The sequence below is a fragment of the Silene latifolia genome, chromosome 9 (assembly GCF_048544455.1).
Source record: "Silene latifolia isolate original U9 population chromosome 9, ASM4854445v1, whole genome shotgun sequence".
Taxonomy (NCBI): domain Eukaryota; kingdom Viridiplantae; phylum Streptophyta; class Magnoliopsida; order Caryophyllales; family Caryophyllaceae; genus Silene; species Silene latifolia.
Window position 1 is genome coordinate 131,488,601 of NC_133534.1, and position 22,257 is coordinate 131,510,857.

Below are 22,257 nucleotides of genomic sequence, written 5' to 3' on the forward strand. Positions count from 1 at the left end.
GAAATCACTTTGTTTGAAGTTGTAATCTTTAAGCAACTCAAGAATTTGAGCACAAGAGACCGATAGGTGGGTTCATACATGCGAAAGAGGGTTGAAAGACCAAAAACCTCAAATAGTGCTTCTACTTGGTGAAAGATGCCAAGCTTTCTTAAGGTATCATGACAAAGAAATTAAGTGGGAAGAATATTCTTACTTAAGAGTCGATGGAAGACCAATCGCTGCACATCATCAAGGAATTCCACATTCGAGAAGTCATCGAGCCTTGTGAGGTTTACAATTTCTACATGCTCTCTTCTAATGGTGTTGAGATGTGAGGTAGAGGAACTTCCCACCATTCTTAGTCTTCTTGCATTTCTAAAGGAGGATCTCCTTGGTGCCATTTCTTGCTTCTTTTTGTTGGGTTATTTTGATTTGAGAATTTGCTAAGGATGTTCCTTGTTGATTGAGAATTGGAAACCCTAGAAAATTGGGGACTTTTAATTTTGTGGGTGAAGAGAGTGATTTGGATATGTATGGGAGTCATAAGGAGGTGAGTTTTATAGGGTAAGTGGAAGGAGTGGTGATGTGTCATTATATGGGCGGTGGGATGTAATTTAATTGAGAAAAGTCGGGCCGCAAAACGGGCAGGGAGACGAGCGGATTCAGAGAGAAGACGCTCGGATTCTTCTCTTACGGGACGGGCGGATTCTGGGCAATACGCCCGGATTCTGCCACAGAGTAAAATCTCAAAATTTTTCTCGCCTCAAGACGAGCGTCCCGAGCATAAGACGCTCGGATTCTTCAGGGACAGGACGGGCGTCTTCTTGATAAGACGGACGGATTCTTTGACAGAGAATTTTCTTGAAAAGCTCAGGGGAAAAGACGAGCGTCTTTCCAACAATCCGGCCGGATTCTCTCAGACGGGCGTCTTCTCCTATGGGACGCTCGGATTCTTCATCAGTCCAGAAACCTTCAATTTCTCACCACAGCAGGACGTGCGGTTTCTTCCCTGGACGTCCGTATTCTTCCAGGACGCCCGGATTTCCAGAGAGACGCTCGGATTCTAGCCGCGAGTGTTGACTTTTTCTCCTTTCTTTCAATGCATCCCCACACTTAGGAATTTTCTCCTTCAAAAAACTCATTAGTAACCCTCCCTCACTTGCGCTCATGAAAAGAATTTATGCTATTAAACAAATGCAATTAAATAATAAATACAAGTTAGAGGGTTAGTATATTTACAAATGGTGGTTTAGGGAGGACTCCACCAAACTCTCCCTTAGATGGTTCTTTCAAGGGGAAGGAGGTCCGAGGTAGATAGCCTCGACCTCTCCAACAAATGCTCCTTCATAGTATGGCTTCAACCTTTGACCATTTACCTTGAACTTGTTTCCATCTTCGGCCTTGAGTTCGAAATCTCCATATTTCCCAACTTCGGTTATCACATAGGGACCCATCCATCTAGAGTTCAATTTTCCCGGAAAGAGTCGGTAGCTGGAATTGAATAGAAGGACTTTGTCTCCCTTGTGCAAGGCCTTTTGTCGAATTCTCTTATCATGAAGCAATTTTGTTCTTTCTTTGTAAATCTTTGCATTCTCATAGGATTGTAGTCGGAATTCCTCCAACTCTTGGATTTGAATCATCCTCCTTTGACCACTTAATTTGAGATCAAGATTGAGTGCTCGGATTGCCCAATAAGCTTTGTATTCCAATTCGATTGGCAAATGACATGCTTTTCCATATACAAGCTTGTAGGGGGAGGCACCAATGGGAGTCTTATAGGCCGTCCTATAAGCCCAAAGAGCGTCATCAAGCTTTGTGCTCCAATCTTTCCGAGTCTTGTTCACAACTTTTTCAAGGATTTGCTTGATCTCTCTATTTGAAATTTCTACTTGACCGCTTGTTTGAGGATGATATCCCAAGCCGGTTCGATGTTGAACACCATATTTGGTCAAAAGGGATGCAAGCTTCTTCTCATGGAAATGTGTTCCTCCATCACTAATGATAGCTCTAGGAACTCCAAATCGTGGAAAAATTATCTTCTTAAAAAGCTTGGTGACCGTTTTCGCATCATCATTTGGGGTGGCAATTGCCTCCACCCACTTTGAAACATAATCTACGGCCACAAGGATGTACTTGTTCCCGTTGGATGTCACAAAGGGTCCTTGGTAGTCAATTCCCCAAACATCGAAAATCTCCACCTCTAGAATGCCCCTTTGTGGCATTTCGTTCCTCCAAGATATATTGCCCGTTCTTTGACAAGCGTCGCAATGAATGATGAATTCTCTCGTATCTTGAAACATTGTAGGCCAATAGAAGCCCGATTGGAGAATTTTTGCAACGGTTCTTCTTGCTCCATGGTGCCCACCGTAGGGTGATGAATGACATCCTTCCAAGATTCCTTGGATTTCCCATTGAGGGATGCATCTTCGATAGAGCCCATCACTACACTCCTTGTAGAGGTTTGGGTCATCCCAAAAGTACCTCTTCACTTCGAATAGGAATCTCTTCCTTTGGTTGTGGTTCAAGTTTGGAGGGAGCACTTTTCCAACAATATAGTTAGCATAATCGGCAAACCATGGGGTGATGTGCCTTTCAAGTTGAGTTTGAATAGCCATCAAAATATCGTCGGGGAATGAGTCATTGATCGGGGTTTCTCCATTCTCATCATGAAACCGGATCCTTGACAAATGATCCGCCACTACGTTCTCGGCTCCTTTCTTGTCTCTTATTTCCAAATCAAATTCTTGAAGAAGCAAAATCCATCTCAACAATCTTGGTTTTGCCTCCTTCTTTATCAAGAGATGTCGGAGAGCACGGTGATCCGAAAATACAATCACCTTGGATCCGAGTAAGTAGGACCGGAATTTATCCAAAGCATAAACAATGGCAAGAAGCTCCTTTTCGGTTGTGTCATAATTCACTTGAGAAGGGTCGAGGGTTTTGCTTATGTAATAGATGGCATGAAGAGCTCTCCCTACCCGTTGGCCAAGAACCGCTCCAACGGCGTAGTTGCTAGCGTCACACATAATCTCAAAAGGTAACTCCCAATTTGGGGGTTGGATGATTGGTGCCGAGATTAATGCTTCTTTGATTCTATTAAAAGCTTCAACACACTCGTCAAGAATTGGAATTGGGCATCTTTAAGCAAAAGTTGAGTGAGGGGTTTTGCTATTTTAGAAAAATCTTTTATGAAACGACGGTAAAAACCCGCGTGACCGAGAAAACTTCTCACCCCTCTAACATTCACGGGAGGTGGGAGTTTCTCTATCACCTCAACTTTAGCTTTATCGACCTAGATGCCTTTTTCCGAAATCAAGTGAACCAAAACAATTCCTTCATTGACCATGAAATGACACTTTTCCCAATTTAAAACAAGACTAACATCTTCACATTTTTGCAATACAAGAGAAAGATTATGCAAGCATGAGTCAAAGTCCTTTCCATAAACACTAAAATCATCCATAAAAACTTCCATTATGGTCTCTAGGTAATCGGAGAAGACACTCATCATGCATCTTTGGAAAGTAGCGGGGGCATTACATAATCCAAAAGGCATCCTCCTATATGCAAAAGTTCCATAAGGGCATGTGAAGGTGGTCTTATGTTGGTCATCCGGGTGTATAGGGATTTGGAAGAATCCCGAATACCCGTCAAGGTAACAAAAGAATTTGTTAGAGGCTAACCTCTCAAGCATTTGGTCAATGAATGGTAAGGGGAAGTGATCTTTCCTTGTTGCGGAGTTTAATTTACGGTAGTCAATGCACATACGCCAACCGGTGATCATTCTTGTGGGTATTAATTCATTCTTTTCATTTGTCACTACCGTAGTACCTCCTTTCTTAGGTACCACTTGGACGGGGCTAACCCACAAAGAATCCGATATGGGATATATGATTCCCGCATCAAGTAATTTCATGACCTCTCCTTTGACAACTTCTTGCATGTGGGGGTTCAATCTTCTTTGGGGTTGAATGGTAGGTCTATGGTCGTCCTCTAGATGAATCCTATGCATGCAAAAGTTGGGACTTATCCCCTTAAGGTCATCTAGACTATAACCTATAGCCTTCTCATGTTGTTTCAACACATCAAGTAATTTTCCCAATTGGTCATCATCAAGTCTATCATTAACAATCACGGGTTTGGTCTTTGATTCATCAAGGTAAGCATATTTCAAATTTGGGGGAAGGGGTTTCAAAGTAGGAGTTTGTACCTCACTTTCCTCCTTTGGAGTTTCATTGAGAATTTGCTCCATCTCCATTAAACATTCCATTCTCATGACATATTCTTCTTCACTTTCATGAACCTCATCATATTCGAATTCCATGATGGGTTCCTCTTGCTCTTGAGTTTGTAGAATATCCTCTAGGATGGATTGCTCATCCTCTATGGGTTGACATGCTTCCACTAGAATATTATGCACTAACTCGGATTGTGCATGAGTGAGTTCCTTGTTAGCTAGAGCGGCCTCAAAGAGATCCACCTCCAACTCCCAATACATGCTCTTAGCCTTACTTGCTTCTAAGGCCTCTAATGCTTGCATGGGATCCTTGAAGTAAGGGATACTCAAGTGGTCCTCTACAAAACAATCTATGAAATCCATTCTTGCAAAATATCAAACAACTAGAAAACAATTAGAGCAAACCTTGAGGAGTTTTACTTCCCCAAGGTGAAAAAGACACAACTAAAAACAATAAAAGAAATCTTAAATCAATTAAACACCGTCCCAAGAACGGCGCCATTTTTGATCGGAGCCATTTGGTGTTCACAATTAAGCATATGTGGTCGTTGGTCAATGGTCGATACAAAACACAATTTATACTCCACGAGCAACTCTACAATTAGCAAAGAGGCAAGTAAAGGTCGGATCCCAAAGGACGGGTATTGAAATGAGAATTCTATTGTAACTAGTAGTGTCTAGGGGTGTCACAAATTTGGTTGATGTAGAAGGTTACTAAACTAAAATAACAATGAAAGTAAACTAGCAAGATGAATAAAATAAGGGGTGTAAACAATTGATTAAAGGCACTAGGGTGTCATGGGCTCATAGGGGATTCATGGGATATGATCATACAAACATGTTCTCAAATTATAAGCAAGCAATTATTGTTGTGATGGATTGAGTTGGGTTATATCTTACAATCCTAGGAAAGTTTGGGTCCCGGAGCCGAATCGATTAGATTGTACAACACCTACAAGTCGACTTAATCTTTCCTACTCAACACATGCATGGTCTAACAAGACTCGAGTTGGTTTATGTCTTACAAGTCAAGTTGAAAGGATAGAAGATGATAGTAAATGCAAGGATTCATAGGCTTAGCATTTCATCAAATACAACATGTGCATGTATTAAGATCAAAACAAGCAAGCAAATAAGATATGAAAGCATATTAATTTAAGCATGAATCATTCCCCATGTTGGTTTCCCCTAATCACCCATTAAACCCTAGCTAAGAGACTACTCACTCATTATCATATTGATCATGCTAGAAAGGTTGTCAATCATACTAACATAATGAAACATGATGAATAAATGAAAGTAATTAGCAATAATTAAAAAGGGATTAAGAGATTATACCTACTAATGATTCCAATAATAAAGATGCAAAGAATAATAGAAGAACTTGATGATTGATGGAAGGTTGTCAATCTCCCAATAAACCCAATAATCTTCTAATTACCCAAAATAAAGGAAGAACAAGAGAGAGATTAAAGAACTAAAACTTGAATTAGAACTTGATTAATATTTGATTACAATATTGAAGAGAGATTTGATTGATATTAACTACACTAATTATTGATAAGAAGAACATGCTCCTCTAATTATACTAATGGGGTATTTATAGTGAAAATTAGGGAGGATGCATTAGGGTTAACTAAGGGCTAAACTAGTAATTACACTTTTTAAGTTGAGCAAGGAGACTCCGGTATTGTCCGAGAGAAGGGCTTCTCTTATCGTGGCTTGAAGAACGAAAACGTGTTGTACTGAAATCCGTGCGGATGGGAGTCGGGACGGCCGGATCTGGGCTGGAGAATCCGAGCGGATTCTTGGTCAAGACGCTCGGATTGGCGAGGTGGAATCCGAGCGGATTCCTTAGAGGGACGCTCGGACTGGCGAGGGCGGACGGACGGATTGTGTACAATCCGTTCAGATTGTCTGGCAGCAGCTTTTCTTCTTCTTTTCTTCCCTTTTCTTCATGAATTCCTTGGGGATTTCCTTGGGGACTGAAGGATCCTTTTCTCAACAATGCTTTTCTACTATAATATGTACAAAGGCCTTCTAGTCTTGTTTCTCCTTGATGCTTGGTCATTGAATACAATCAATTTAGCCTCGTTTTGCCATGAAAATGCAAGATTCTTACTCCTTTCCTACCAAGGGATCAAAATCTCAAAGAATATTTAAAACAAAGAACTAAAGATAAGAAATGACCCAAATAGGCACTAAAAAGCATGGAAACAATGGTAATTCGGGGGCTAAATATGCGCCAATTATGGTCGCATCAAGAATAGTGACCTGAAATCGCGCCATGGTCGATCGACCGGCCTATCTGGTCGATCGACCGGCCACGTGAGATTACCTTCATTTTAATTAATTTAATTGCGATATTTGACGAATCGAGTGCACGCGACTAGTTGAATGCCTAGGAATTGACCGACCCAATAAAGATCGAAAGATAGGGGAAGGAAATAGACTGCCTAATCAAGACGACTAAATTAATAAGATCGAGAGATAAGTTAATTTAGACTTTTAAATCACTTTTCAGGACGAAAGTTAGTATTAGTGATATTAGGGACCCGTAGCGAGATCGAAAGATGCTACCTGCTAAGAATGGACCGAGAGGACTTCTTATTTTCCCGTCTCATGTGTTTATTTCAGACTTACCTAGGATACTGCCGCCGAAACTACAGTGAACCGACCATCTTAGCACCCTTTTTATATTTGATTTCATCTTTTAGCTTAGTTAACTTTTCATTTACTGCCTTTAGTTATAGAACAACTCAAATCAAATCCCCCTCACAATTGTTACTTCAGATTAAAATTAGACAACTATAAATTGCATCGCCTCTCTGTGGTTCGACCTTGACTGCCACTAGCTATAGTAGTAGTTTGGAAATATAAATTTATCTTTGGTACTCTACGACGGTATCAAATTTTGGCGCCGTTGCCGGGGAGGCAATTGTTTAAAATTATTAGTTGTTTTATTTTTAATCTTTCTCTTAGTTTAAGGGACATCTGTTCCTTAAACTATTCTCATATTCTACTTGTAGTTTCTTCTTATGCGCAGGTCACAGGGTGGTGAACTACTACCGTTCAATCCTGAGATTGAGAAGACTTTGCGTGAGTTGAGACGATCATCTAGAGTATTGCCGACAGAGGAAGAGCTGAGTACTCTGTCTAGTTACTTCGAGAACGAGCTGTTTGAGGAGGATCCACCTTCGTCACCTATTTCTACTTCTTCAGCAGAGACCGTCACATCTCCAGACATGGCTGAAGAAGCAAGTATAGCCACTCACTCTGAGCCGACAGCTGAGAATCTCTATAAGGGATTCGCATTACCAGGGACGGATAGAAAATTCGAGCCGAAACCGTCTTATATCAACTTTGTTGAGAGGAACCAATTTGGGGGAGCTGCAAATGAAGATGCAGCCAAACATATGGAGACGTTCATTGACTACTGCTGTTCCATACCCCCACCAACCGGTGTGACCCAGGACCAGGTGAAGGAGATGATGTTCATATTCTCGCTTCGTGATGCCGCAAGGGAATGGTACCGAGATCTGGATCGAGCTGCCAACGGGATCACTGATTGGAAGTCGCTGGCCCTAGCATTCTACAAGAAATATTTCTCTGCCTCGAAGACCAATGCCATTAGAGCTCAGATCACGAGCTTTAAACAGGGTCCTGATGAGAATTTTCATGAGGCGTGGGTCCGTTTCAAGAAGCTGGTGCGAACTATTCCGCACCATGGGTTCGAGAAATGGAGCCTATGCAATCAATTTTATAATGGGCTTTATGACGATCAGAGGGCTATCCTGGATACGGCAGCTAATGGCAGATTCCAGGAGAATGTTGGAGAAACTAAGGGGTGGAAAATTATTGTTGATTTGGCCACCCATAAAGCTGAGTATGGAAATTCCGGGGAAATCAAAGGAGAGTCTTGAATCCCCTTCGTAGTCGCATTAGAGGCTCTTACGGCGAGATTTGATAAGTACGAGTTGGGAGGAGCTTCAAAAGGAGGGATTTATCAAGTGAATGCCATGTCAGACGGTCCTTTCGTCTGCAAGAGATGTGGAGGAGAAGGACATGTTGCAGATTTTTGTCCTAATCCTTATGAGTCTTGTGCTGCTTTTCAACATTATAGGCAGACAAACACTTATTTTGAGCCGAATGTCCATCCAAACTTGAGGTGGAGTAGCCAGAATGTCCAAAATCCAAATCCACCTCCGCAGCAGCAGAACTATGTACCTCCTCAAAAGCAGCAGCAGCCATACCAAAAGCCTCCGTATGTCCCTCAGCAGCAGCAGTCCCAAGGCTCCGATTTTACCGAATTGAAAAATTTGTTGCTGAAAGAGTCTCAAGCTAGAGAGGCAGGGATGAAAATGTTGGAGAGCCAAATTGCTCAATTGGCTAGCAAGAGTGCAACTCGAGCTCCGGGGCATCTACCGTCGCAGCCGGATCAAAAAGAGACCTTTAATGCAATTACTTTGAGGAGTGGGTCTACCCTTGATGGGGCCGCTATGGTCGAGGAAGTCACTGAAAAAGATGAGGCGGAACCAAGTAATAAGAAGGCTGTAACAAACAATATCAAGAAAAAGACGATCAGCAGGTATGTCAGTCGATCGACTGACATACCCGGTCGATCGACTGAAACACGCAACAGTACAGCTTCTGGTTATGTAGAAGTCAGTCGATCGACTGACCTACATGGTCGATCGACTGACAGCGCTGCTGATCATGAACCTTTTCATCCTCCAATGCCAGATAACTTGAGGGACCACTTATTTCGGGGTACGACGACTCCGAAAATATTGAGGCAAGACCCAAATGCTGATGGGTCTGTCCCGGTTCCAAAGTATGACCCAATGATGATTAATGGCTCATTCTTGAGACGGTCTGAAGAAGGCTCGAGCTTCAACAAGGAAAAGGTAGTGGGTTTTCAGCCTAAATCCACTTATGCCGGTATGAGAGATTTAGAGGAGAGGGCCAAGTTGCTTCTTACAGCCCTTATCCAGAGAGATTAGTGCCGATGAAGGAACAAGTATCATTTAACAAATTTGAAAATGTTATTCGTAGTTTAAATGTACAAGTTCCTTTCTTAGAATTGGTTAACCAAGTGCATGCTTACATGAAATTTATGAAGCAACTTTTGTCTAAAAAGAAGTCACTTGGTACTGTGCAATCTGTCGCACTAACTGAGGAGTCATGTTCTTATTTGACCCATACTGCACCTCCTAAGCTAGAAGACCCAGGTAGCTTTTCAGTCCCATGTAATATTGGCACCTTTTCTATTGAGAAGGCATTATGTGACCTAGGAGCCAGTATTAGTGTCATGCCTTTGAGTCTTGCTAGGAAATTTGGTTTGACCAAGTTTGCAGTTACTAACATGACTGTACAGATGGCTGATCATTATGCGGTCCAGCCTATAGGAGTCTTAGAGGACATTCCTGTGCAAATAGGAAAGTTTTTTTTCCCTATTGACTTCGTTGTGTTAGATATGCCCGAGGTTGCCCACATTCCTATCATTTTGGGTAGACCGTTTCTGCACACTGCTGGTGCAGTTATAGATGTTGGCTCAGGGACATTGACCTTTAAGGTAGGGAAACATTCCATTGTCTTTGCCCAGACAGCTAAGAAGAAAGATCCCATGTGGCCAGTAACTTGTAATATGGTTTCTGAAAAGAAATCCTATTTTGTGCTTTCTAATATGCCTACCTCTATGCCTATTCCTATTGTAACACCTCCGCCCCAGATTGGGAGCAAATTAGAGGAAGATTTTTCTGTTTTGGATGTTGCAGGAGCTGGTTTGGGGAAGGAAGAGTCGCATGTTGCTCCAGTTGTGAAGGAGCCAATCGTTCAAAGAGGCGGTCTAGGATGTCTTAGCTATTGCACTGATGAGGAGCCTGATGAGGAGCCAGTCAAAGTGACGGAGTCCGATTTGGATTTTGATGAGCCATAAGAGGTCATTGACTGGGAAGATATAAGAGGTGTTGATCCGTTGAGTTCTGCGGATGTCGAAGTTGATAGGAGTGCAGCTGAGGAGATGAGCTCTGTAGAGGCTACCTCTTGTAGCCAGGAGCCGAGCAAGTGGGCCATTCCGTGGCCATTCTTGATCAACTATTAGTTGATTAAGACTTTACAAAACATTTTATTGCTTACGATAAACTCTTTTTATTGTTTTTGTGTGCGCGAGACTTCGCATTTTAATAAGTTTGCTTAGGATTTTAAATACTTTAAACTGTTACTTTAGGTTTTGCGCAATTTTGGGCGCGTTATTATGTGTATTTGCAGGTTTATAGACCATATTGGCTCAATTTATTGAGCTAATTCGAAGAAAATCAGAACTTGCAGCAGGTTTTTCAGTCATCGACTGCCTCCTATGGTCGATCGACTGAGCTGCGACTTCCGGAGCTCGTTCTGTTCACTCGTCGATCGATCGGGTGATGTGGTCGATCGACCGCCCGCCGCCGCTTTGTACTGCTTTCGATCATTCCCCTGCTGTGTTTGGTCGATTTGCGGAGTTGAGGGAGTCTTTTCTCCACTTTATTCTCCGACTCATTTCTGTTTTCTTCTATTTCTTTATTTTACACATAATTTTGCGTTTAATAAATTGTTTTCTCGGAATTACGCGCGGTACTTTTGTTTGTCCTTTCAGGTACCTATGGTAGCACTGCTGGCTACTGAAACCTCCTAGCTCACGCTGGTTTGGGGAGGTTTCCTTTCGCTGCGCTTAAAGTCTTGTGAGTTTCTGAGTTTAATTTCATGTCTTATTTAGTTTTTTATCGCAAATTCCCGTTTCCCTTTTATTTCATTATATGATTTTGCACAATGAGGACATTGTGTGATTTGGTTTAGGGAAGGGTTTTGCATTGCATTCATATGTTTTATTGCATTTCTGTTTCACGTTTATTTCAGTTTGCATTTGTTATTTCATTTCCTATATATATTCAAAAAAAATCGAAAAATTTCAAAAAATTCAAAAAATTTCACATTTATTTTAGCATATAGGTCGAGTCGGAACGATAGTATTTCTATGATGACATTGCATTTGCACTTGTATATGCCTAAGCCTTGCTTAATTGACATGTTATTAGTAGAATCATTTGCATAGTCTACGAGTTTTCGTTAAATTTCTTGCTGAACTTGAGACTTGACTTAGATTTTTGGCAAACTACTTATATTTCTGAGGTTTAGAGCCTATAACTAGTGACATCTATGACCAGTTTATCTAGGATTGTGAGTAGTTACTCCTTATGACACATGTTACATAAATTTGCATAAATATGAACTTAATCTGCTTAATACCTGTGTGCATTCGGGTTCGTGGTTAGTTGACACATGTGGAAGATGTATCCTTTATTCATTTTGCCCATAAGCTCCACACTGCCAGAAATAGCCTTTTTTGTCCCGTTAACTACATCCTACATTTAGCCTGCCCTTGTCAAGCTAGTAGTTTATGTTCTTGGGATTGTTACTTTGTTTTTGGTAGCTAATGCTCATTTTGAGATGATGTTGGGAAGATGAAAAAGGAAAGAAAGAGAAAAATAGAATTGAAAAAGAAGAAAAGAAAAGAAAGAAAAAAAGGGAAAATAAGTTCGATCTATGGTCGGTCGACTGGACTCATTGGTCGATCGACTGAAGCCCGAGAAGAGAAAGAAATCAAATCGCATAATTCAAAGTCTTTATTTAAATGGCGATTTTTGCTCCCATGTTTCATTTGTATCTTATGGGGAATTGATTAATTATGGAGATTGTGAGATTTGTGCTTGCTATTGGCACCGTTCTATCATTTAATCTTGAGCAAGAAGTTGGATGTTGTTATTAATTTGGTTCCCTTAGTTACTAGCTTGGCTTTTAACTCTGTTTTTATCCAAATTTACTTTAGCCTCTTCCTGCCCATACCTCACATATCCATATTTACCTCGGCATGTGTCATGGTCATTTGTTTGGTTGGAATGCATATGTATGGTTGTAGAGATTATTTTCATATTAGACCGCAGGCATGTTCTTATAGGTCGTATTTAGGTTAGTGTCACTACAAAATGAATTCTTTCTATCTTATACATTATTCACCTGTGCTTATGAGTGATTCGAGCGACCCGTGAGAGTCCAATATGATAAGTATCTATAGTTGACGGTTCAGCAGTTTTTAACGGCTACATAACTCGTTTGCATGAATCATATTGCTAGTTGATTGTTAGTTATTGCATTAAATTGGTTTAGGCTATTCGGTTTGCATTTCGCTCTGAGATTGAACTCGTTCCATTAGGTTTTAGGATCGAGTCTAGTTCTTGCTTTGGGACAAGCAAGGGTTTGGTTTGGGGAAGTTTGATGCGTGTCCTAAATATGTTGTTTTACGCCCTATTTTACACGCATTTCAGAGCTCATCTGTGTAGTTTATGCTACTATTTGCCCCATTTCGTCTACTTTCGTATTTTTATGTAATATTGCAAATTTATGCGGAAATAAGTAGATATCGAGCTAAATCCGTCCCCGAGTATCTTGCATTGCATTTGACATGAAGTATTTACACAAGAAACGAACTTGGTGCGCATTTCGAGGCCTGGTCGGACTATATTTTTTGGTTACTTGTCGTTAGGAGCACCTAGACCAAAACACAATTTATAACTTCACCAAAAACTCTACAATTAGTAAAGAGGCAAGTAAAGGTCGGATCCCAAGGGACGGGAATTGAGATGAGATTTCTATTGCAACGTGTGGTGTCTAAGGGTGTCACAATTGGGGTTTGAATAGAAGATCACTAGACTAAATAGCAATGAAAGTAAACAAGCAAGATGAATTAAAAAGGGGTGTAAACAATTGATAAAAGGCACTAGGGTGTCATGAGGTCATAGGGGATTCATGGGAATTGATCATACAAATATATTCTCAAGTTATAAGCAAGGAATTATTGTTGTGATGGATCGAGTTGGTTTATATCTTACAATCCTAGGAAAGTTTGGGTCCCGGAGCCGAATCGATTAGATTGTACAACACCTACAAGTCGACTTAATCTTCCCTACTCAACAACATGCATGGTCTAATGAGACTCGAGTTGGTTTATGTCTTACAAGTCTCATTGAAAAGATAGGTGATGGGTAAAAAATGCAAGGATTCATAGGCTCGCATTTCATCAAACATAACATGTGCATAAGTTGAGATCATAACAAGCAAGCAAATAAACCATGAAAGCATATTAATTTAAGCATGAATCATTCCCCATGTTGGTTTCCCCTAATTACCCATTAACCCTAGCTAAGGAAACTACTCACTCATTATCATGTTGAACATGCTAGCAAGGTTGTCAATCATACCAACAAAGTGAAACATGATGAATAAATGAAAGTGATTAACAATAATTAAAAAGGGATTAAGAGAATTATACCTACTAATGATTCCAATAATAAAGCAAAGAATAAAAGAAGTACTTGATGCTTGATTGGAAGGTTGTCAATCTCCCAATAATAACCCAAATAATCTTCAATTACCCAAAATAAAGGATGAACAAGAGAGAGATTAAGGAAATAAAACTTATATTAAAACTTGATTAAATGTTGATTACAAGATTAAAGAAAGATTTGATTGATATTAACTACACTAAAGATTGCTAAGAAGAACATTCCCTTCTAATTAGACTAATGGGGTATTTATAGTGGGGATTAGGTGCATGAATTAGGGTTAACTAAGGGCTTAAATGACGATTAAGTCCCTTGTTGAGGAAACGCCGGTCTCTTTTGGAAGACTCCGGTCTCTAGGGAGACTCCGGTCTCTAGAAAAAGATGTGCATCCTTCCTTGAAGCTTGAAGAAGACGAAATGGGTCCGCAGGGAATCCGGCGTCTTTAGCACGGGACGGGCGGATTTGGTGGTTTCTGCCCGGGCGTCTTGTGGAGGAAGACGGGCGTCTTCTGGAGGTTTTGCCCGGGCGTCCAGAGGGTGAAGACGCACGGGTTGTGGGTGGTGGACGGGCGGATTCATGGGAAGACGCGCGGATTGTTAGGCAGTCTTGTTTCTTCTTCTTTTCTTCCTTTTTCTTCATAAGATCCTTGGGGATTTCCTCGGGGATGCAAGGATCTTTTCTCATCATTGCCCATTCTACTATAGTATGTACAAAGGCTTCTAATCTTATCTCTCCTTGATGCTTGGTCATTGAATTCAATCAATTTAGTCTCATTTTGCCATGAAAATGCAAGGTTTGCACTCCTTTCCTACCAAGGGATCAAAACTTCAAAGAATATGCAAAACAAAGAACTAAAGACAATAAATGACCCAAATATGCACTAAAAAGCATGGGAACAAGGCTAATTCGGGGACTAAATATGCTCTAATTATGGTCACATCAAATATTCCCAAACCATGAGGTGACAAAGACTAGGACCATTATTTAACTAACCTAATAACATAGCCGATATGAGACAATTAGCGGGTCTCACTCCGCCCCTTCAACTCACAACAAGACAACCATGAGGTAGGATTCCTTCTTGCAAGGCAAGGTGGGTCTTGCCAAAATGGCGACACATCCAAACATTAAGCATACAAAATCAAATAATGGATGCATCTAAAAAAGAATAGCCACTTTTCTCATCTAAGTGGCGGAAATTATCTACAACGGAAGCAATTCAAGGGTACACACTCCTTCATAGATGCAATTTCTTCAAACTACTAAGCCTAGAAGGATACCAATAAATCACCTCCAAGTTGTGTCAAGCTAGGGTACCTTTGTCCTCAATCGTTAAATGCTTTTGTCAAGAATAGACTCCCTATGGTGTTAGAAACACTGGAGGATCGCGGAATTCCCCCTCTTGCCTAGACAAGAAGAAGGGCCGTCCCCTCTCTACCATGCACAAAAATGGATACGATGGATAAAGGGATCGATAGATATTTGAGTTTCACTTTGGGAGTTTGCTTTTGTTTTTGTTTTTCCCCCAATTTCTTGTGGCATTTGACATTTGAGAACACTTTCTTTTGCCATTTCTTTTTGATTTTTGGCATTTCAACACTTGACAACTTTCAACTTTTTGCATTTATTTTTGAACATTTTCAAAGTCACCCCATATGTAGTGAGGGTGCCTTATATTTGAAGCTTTAGGAGTCTATTTTTGCTCCTCTTTTCATTTGATGCATTTTTGCAAACTTTCTTTCACTTCTCATTTCATTGAACTCAAATTGATTTCTTTTTGTGCCCATTCCCTTTGATGACAAAAATGTGATAGAACATGGATGATGGATGGATGGATGCATGGTTTCAAGGGTCACCTTGGAATAAACGGTAGCCAAGGAGTTATCACACCACAAGGTACTGTTGACTAGGCCTTAATCCATGGGTCAAAGGATACTAGCATGACACATCCTAGGGTGTTTTACAAGTATTCTAACAAGAAAAGTCTTAAGAAGAAAAAGCATCTACTAGGGCCTATATACACTTGTCAAGTTCACATTGTTATACCGCATCAATCAAAATAAAGCCACATAGTCATTAACATAAAGAGGAAAAAGGAGATTGGAAAGATCATACCATGCGGTCTTCAATATCCTCATGTCTCGGATGTGGCGTAGTCGATCAATGTGAACAAGGATGAACAAACACAATATATACAATAATATATACAAGACTACACTACAAAGGAAATGAACTTGTTTTTGGATTTTCAATTTTTCAATTTTTTAAGGTTTTTCAAAAATTTTCAATTTTTTTGGATTTTTGAATAAAAGTTAAGTTAGAATTACCCATCTCCACACTAATATGGGCATTGTCCTCAATGGTAAAAATGATGGGAAATTATGCAAACATGATGCATGATTTCTACACTAAATGCAAGCTACACTAATCTACACTACATGATGCATGAGTTTTTGTTTATGACGGAGAGCGTCATTTAGATTACCTCCCGTTGCGTATGCATGTACTTCCCTAAACCAAGATAGACATTATTTCTAATGTCCTAAAGTTGGGGTAGTTCATGCACACAAGATGCAATGCATGAAACTAAATTTTGTCATTTTGGATTTTCAAAAGTGGGAACAATGAAATAAGAACACCTCAATGGGGCCGAGGTGTTAGTCCTCTATGTTTCTAGGACTCTCCAACCATGATAAAGATAAAATAATAAAACAAAGAAAGAAGTAGACAAACCGCAAGAGGGTAGGAGCCTCCAAAGCTTGCTAGTCTTCCACCATATCATCATTGTCATCATCTTCCTCAATAGAAGTGGACTCATCACCACTTCCCTCTTCACTTTCTTGCTCACTTCCTTCATCATCCTCTTCTTCTTCTTCATTAGCCTCTTCCTCTTCATTTACCTCTTCATCCACAACCCAATCACCGACAACCTCATCGTCACCCGGAATCTCACTCCTAGATGCACTTGGAAAGAAGACTTCCCTATCCGCCCAACTAGGCAAAGGACATGAAGGATAAAGTAGTCCTTGCCTAGCTAAATGAAGTAGGGGTGGATATTGGGCTAAGTATGCATCTTCCCGATCCTTAAAAGCTTGTTTGTGCATCTCTTGCATAAGTAGAGTCATGTAGTCATTGCTTGCTTTAACACCTTCGGGTTTGAACTCTTGATACTTGAATGGATAGGGTGGTGTGACAATGGAGGAGGAGGGTATTTCAATTTCACCCCTTTGTTGACGGATGATGTATTCGGCTTCTTTTGAGAGGGGAAGAAGGTAGTTGGTCCGATGGACACTCAAACGGCATATCTTGGAAGGCAAAGTAAAAGATCTAGCCTTATTGATGAGCCACCCATACTTGGTGTCAAGAGGATTATGGGTAACCCACTTGTACTTGTTAATCATGGCATCCATGTCAATGAGATGACCCTCCTTTTTCGCCATATACTTGCTATCCTTGTTGAAATTCGGATCAAAGTACTTAGCCAAAAGAGTGAATAGACCTCCATTTACAATAACGGTGGTGCCTTGCTTTCCACAATCAACATTTAGCCATCTTTCCACCAAAAGCCTTAGAGAATTGTAAGGCTTGGTGAATTGCCTTCCAATATTTAAGGCCGACTCAAGAAGAACACAATCGAGCTTGGTAAAGTGGTTAGTGTCTTTTCTTGCAATGATAGTATTCCCGATGACCTTGTGCCACACTCTAATGCCCGGATGGTGGACTAATAGAGCGCGACTAGCATGATAGTTCTCAAATTTCCTCCCGGAAATCGCCTCCCAAAGAGGAGCGGGGTCATACTTTCCGGGATTCTTGAAATAACTAGGTGAATCACTAAGACCCAATGCTTTACCCAATTCATCAAAGGTGATGCGCCTACTCACATTAGCAAGGCGGAACTCGATGTTTTCTCTAGTCTCTACCTTAGTAACTTTCAAAGAACTCAAGAATTCTAAGGTAAGGGAGGGGTATGTCAATTCTCTTGTAGCAAACAATTTTCCCAACCCCATGGCTTTAAAGAAGGCTTTCGTTTGTTCAAGGACACCCAACTTGTTCAAGGCATCTTCACATATAAATTTGGTGGATAGAAAGGATTTTCTAGCATACTTGGCAAATGTATCCCTATGGGAGTTAGAAATGAAAATTACCTCCGGATAGTTCGATAGTTGAGCAATTTCCGGAGTTGTTGATGTTGTTGCTTCCAAGGGAGGTTGTTGTTGTTGAACTTCCAATTTTGAACTAGCTACCACCATAGCCAATGAGGCTTTCTTTGCTTGAAGACTATTTTGTCTTGTTGAGAGTGCCTTTGCCTTAGGTGCCTTTGTTGATCCTTTTGTTCTTGCCATTGATGATTAAACCAAGAAAAGAGTGAAAATCTTCAATTTCCAAGTATACCCAAATCGATTTTAAGATGAAAGGCTTTGCCTTTATAATTTCAAAAATCGACTCAAAGGTTGAAGATTTTGGTGCTTGGTTTGATTTTTGTTGGAAGAGGAGTGATTAATTGTTGTTAAAAGGAAGTTTGGATTTGATTTTGTTGAATTTGGTTGAGGAAATCTTGTTTTGGTGATGGAGAGGATGAGGGTTTTGAGTTTTGGGGTTTATGGGTAGTGTTTTGAATGAAGGAATGAAGAAATGAATGTGGGAGAGGGTATTTAAAATACCCGAAAAATTTTAAATAGCAGGGGAAGACGGGCGTCTTTCCTTCGGGACGCTCGGATTCTGCCTCTTTTTGGTTCAGAATTCTCGCCTAAAGACGGGCGTCTTTCAGCAAAGACGCTCGGATTTATCAATTGCGGGACGGGCGTCTTCTCATCAAGACGGGCGGATTCTCGAGACAGTGAGATTTCTTGTTTTTCCCAACAAAAAAGACGGGCGTCTTTCCTTCCAGGACGGGCGGATTTCTGAAGACGGGCGGATTCTCTTCCAGGACGCTCGGATTTATCAACAGTCCCAAAATTTCAAATTCTCAGTTAAAAAGGACGGACAGATTCTGGAAAAGACGCCCGGATTGCCTGAAGACGGGCGTGTTCCCATGAAGACGCTCGGATTCTCCCTGTTTTACCCGGATTCAGTTCCATCCGTGCACTTGCATATCCCTTGTCATTTTTCATTCTTCAAATCCCGTGTTCTTCATTGTAGGGGCACTACTAAGGCATGAATAGCTTAGGCAATTGCTATCCCCACACTAAGCTAAAGCACTACGCATCAATTAAATCATTAGTTCCTCCCTCACTTATCTCAAAAATGATAATTATCTTGATCAAAGCATAAAAATCCAAAAATGACAAAAATGCAATGTAAGAATTAAAATGCGAGTTAGGGAGTTAGAAATATTTACAAATGGTGGTTTAGGGAGGACTCCACCAAACTCTCATCCTTAGTCAGATGTCATGGGGGCATGGCCAAGGTGTTGTTGATGTTACTCAACACCTTGAAGAAGTAATCAAAAGCTTGTTCATTATCATGATAAAGGTCTTCAATAGACCTTTGCCCTTGTTGTCGGTCTTGATCGATAGCATTACCAATATAGGGATTGAAAATCCCTTCAAACTCATCGTCCCAAAGACCACAAACTTCATCTACTTGATCACTAAAGATCTCTTGAGTTGATAAAGACAACTCTCCCACTTTCTTGTCTTGGCCAATGAGGCCATCTTCTTCATTGCTTGACTTTGGTGAGCTTTGCAAGCTCTCTTTGTTACAATTCACTTGCTCTTTGAATGGAGCATCTTCAATTTTCTTCTTCCATTGGAATTCCGACTTCTTCTTATCATCCTTCCGGCTATAATGATCAACCATAAAACATGGTTCGTGCAAGCGGGGAGCTCTCATGGTCTTGTCAAGATTGAAAGTTATGCTCTCATCTCCCACTTCTAGAGTGAGCTCTCCATGCTTCACATCAATCACCGCACCCGCGGTGTGTAAGAAAGGTCTTCCTAGAATGATTGGAATGTTGGAATCTTCCATGTCAACAATGACAAAGTCTACCGGGATGAAAAATTTCCCAACTCTTACGGGAACATCTTCCCATATCCCTAATGGTGTCTTCGTCGATCTATCGGCCATTTGGAGTGTGATATTGGTGCTTTTAAGCTCTCCCATCCCCAACCTTTTACTCACCGAGTACGGCATAACACTCACACTAGCCCCTAGATCACATAAGGCTTTGTTGATCGTGGTGTCGCCAATGGTACACGGTATTGAGAAGCTTCCCGGATCTTTGAGTTTTGGAGGTGAACTCCCTTGAAGTATTGCACTACTGACCTTAGTGAAGGCGATAGTCTCAAGCTTCCGGATCGACTTCTTCTTTGAGGATTTCTTTCATGTATTTTGCATAGGCCGGCACGTGATTGATTAATTCCGTGAAAGGAATTGAGACTTCCAAATTCTTCACAATTTCCATAAATTTTCCAATTTGGTCATCAAATTTGGGCTTGGCTTGACGACTTGGAAAAGGAAGTCTAATCACAATGGGCTCCTTCTCCTTGACCTTGTCTTCATTTTTCTTTGAAATTTCTTCTTTTGATGGTTCCCCATCCTTGGAGTTTTGCACAATTTCTTCTTTGTCACTAGCTCCCACAACTTCATCCTCAACTTGCTTCTTCGGTGCTTCATACCTTGTACCACTCCTCAAGTGAATGGCACTAACCGTTTCATGTCTTGGGGGATTACTTTGAGGTGGTAATTGCCCCTTTTGTCTTTGTGAGCTTGAAGATGCTAGTTGAGTCAATTGGGTTTCTAACATTTTGGCGTGAGCTAGGATGTTGTTGATGGTGATTTCCTTTGCTTGACTATCCTTTTGCATTTGAATGAAAAACTCTTGTTGATTCTTTTGCATTTGGAGGACCGCTTTTTGAATATCAAAACCTTGGTCATTTTGTTGATTGTATGGAGTTTGATTTTGGTAACCTTGGTTTTGGTTGTAAAAGGGTCTTTGATTTTGGTTTCTCATGGGAGGTGGGGTGTATGTTGGTTGAGGGTTTAGAACATTTTGGCTTTTGTATGAGAGTTTTGGATGGAATTTGGTGTTTTCATTGTAATAGTTGGAATAAGGGGTACCACTCTTGTATGTTTGGAAAGCATTCACTTGTTCATTTGTTCCCCTACATTCACTTTGGTCATGTCCCAAAGTTCCACAATTCTCACATATCCCACTTGGGATTGATGAAGATGCCGTCATGGCATTAACATGATGCTTTGGTGATTTTGAGGCTTCTTCAAGTCTAGCCATAGCTTTTTCAAACTTCAAATTGATGGTATCAATGTGAGCACTAAGTTGAGCACCCAATTGAGTAACGGAGTCCACTTCATGTTTTCCTCCCCTAGTAGCCTTGCGAGGTCTACTATATTGTGAGTTATGGACAGCCATTTCCTCAATTTTGTTCCAAGTTTGATTGTCATCAACTTCGGTGAACATTCCATTTGATCCCATGTTGAGAATGTTCCTTGAATCTTCATATAGACCGTTCCAAAATTGTTGTACCAAGAACCACTCGCTAAGTCCATGATGAGGACATGAGCGACAAATTCCCTTGAATCGCTCCCAAGCTTCATACAAAGATTCTTCATCCCTTTGCTTAAAGCCCATAATTTGAGCTCTTAGCATGTTAGTATTTTCCGGTGGATAGAACTTTTTGTAGAAAGCTAGAAAAAATTTCTTCCAAGAATCAATTCCGAGAGTAGCCTTATCAAGGCTTTTCAACCATTGTTTCGCGGTGCCAATTAGAGAAAAAGGAAATAAGACCCATCGAATTTGGTCTTGAGTTACACCGGTTTGAGAAATTACAACACAATAATCGCAAAAAGCCTTCATATGAGAATGAGGGTCTTCACTAGGCATCCCCCCAAATTGGCTTCTTTCGACTAATTGGATAAATGCGGATTTGGCAATAAAATTTCCGGTTAAGTGTTTTGGTGTGGGAGTCCCATTGGGTAGGTTCTCCTCGGTGGGTACGGAATGTGATGAAAACTTAGGCATTGTGGGTTGATTTTGTGTTGGATTTTGTGTTGGGTTCTCCTCACCTTCTCTTGCAAAAGGATTGATGAACTTAATAGTATTTGGTTGAATATCTACAACCTCACCAATACCTCTCAAAGTTCTCCTAGCAAGTCTTCTATTGGTTGTCAAAGTTCTTTCAATTTCGCGATCAAAGGGTAACAAGTCACCTTGTGACCTTCTAGACATGCAAAACATCAAACAACTCGAAAAAAATTAGAACAAACCTTGAGGAGTTTTACTTCCCCAAGGAAAAGAAAGACACAACTAATAACAATACAAGAAAATCTAAATCAAGTTAACACAGTCCCCGGCAACGGCGCCATTTTTGGTCGGACTATACTATTCGGTTACTTGTCGTTAGGAGCACCTAGACCAAAACACAATTTATAACTTCACCACCAACTCTACAATTAGTAAAGAGGCAAGTAGTCGGATCCCAAGGGACGGGAATTGAGATGAGATTTCTATTGCAACTAGTGGTGTCTAAGGGTGTCACAATTGGGGTTTGAATAGAAGATCACTAGACTAAATAGCAATGAAAGTAAACAAGCAAGATGAATTAAAAAGGGGTGTAAACAGTTGATAAAAGACACTAGGGTGTCATGAGGTCATAGGGGATTCATGGGAATTGATCATACAAACATATTCTCAAGTTATAAGCAAGC

At 40.6% G+C, this 22,257-nt stretch overlaps 1 non-coding gene across 1 annotated transcript; it reads left to right on the plus strand.

Moving 5' to 3' along the window:
* The first annotated feature begins 21,092 nt into the window (after positions 1-21,092).
* On the plus strand, positions 21,093-21,199 carry LOC141603064 (small nucleolar RNA R71). Its single transcript, XR_012524962.1, has one exon. It is a non-coding gene; the product is annotated as a small nucleolar RNA R71 (small nucleolar RNA).
* Positions 21,200-22,257: the final 1,058 nt, after the last annotated feature.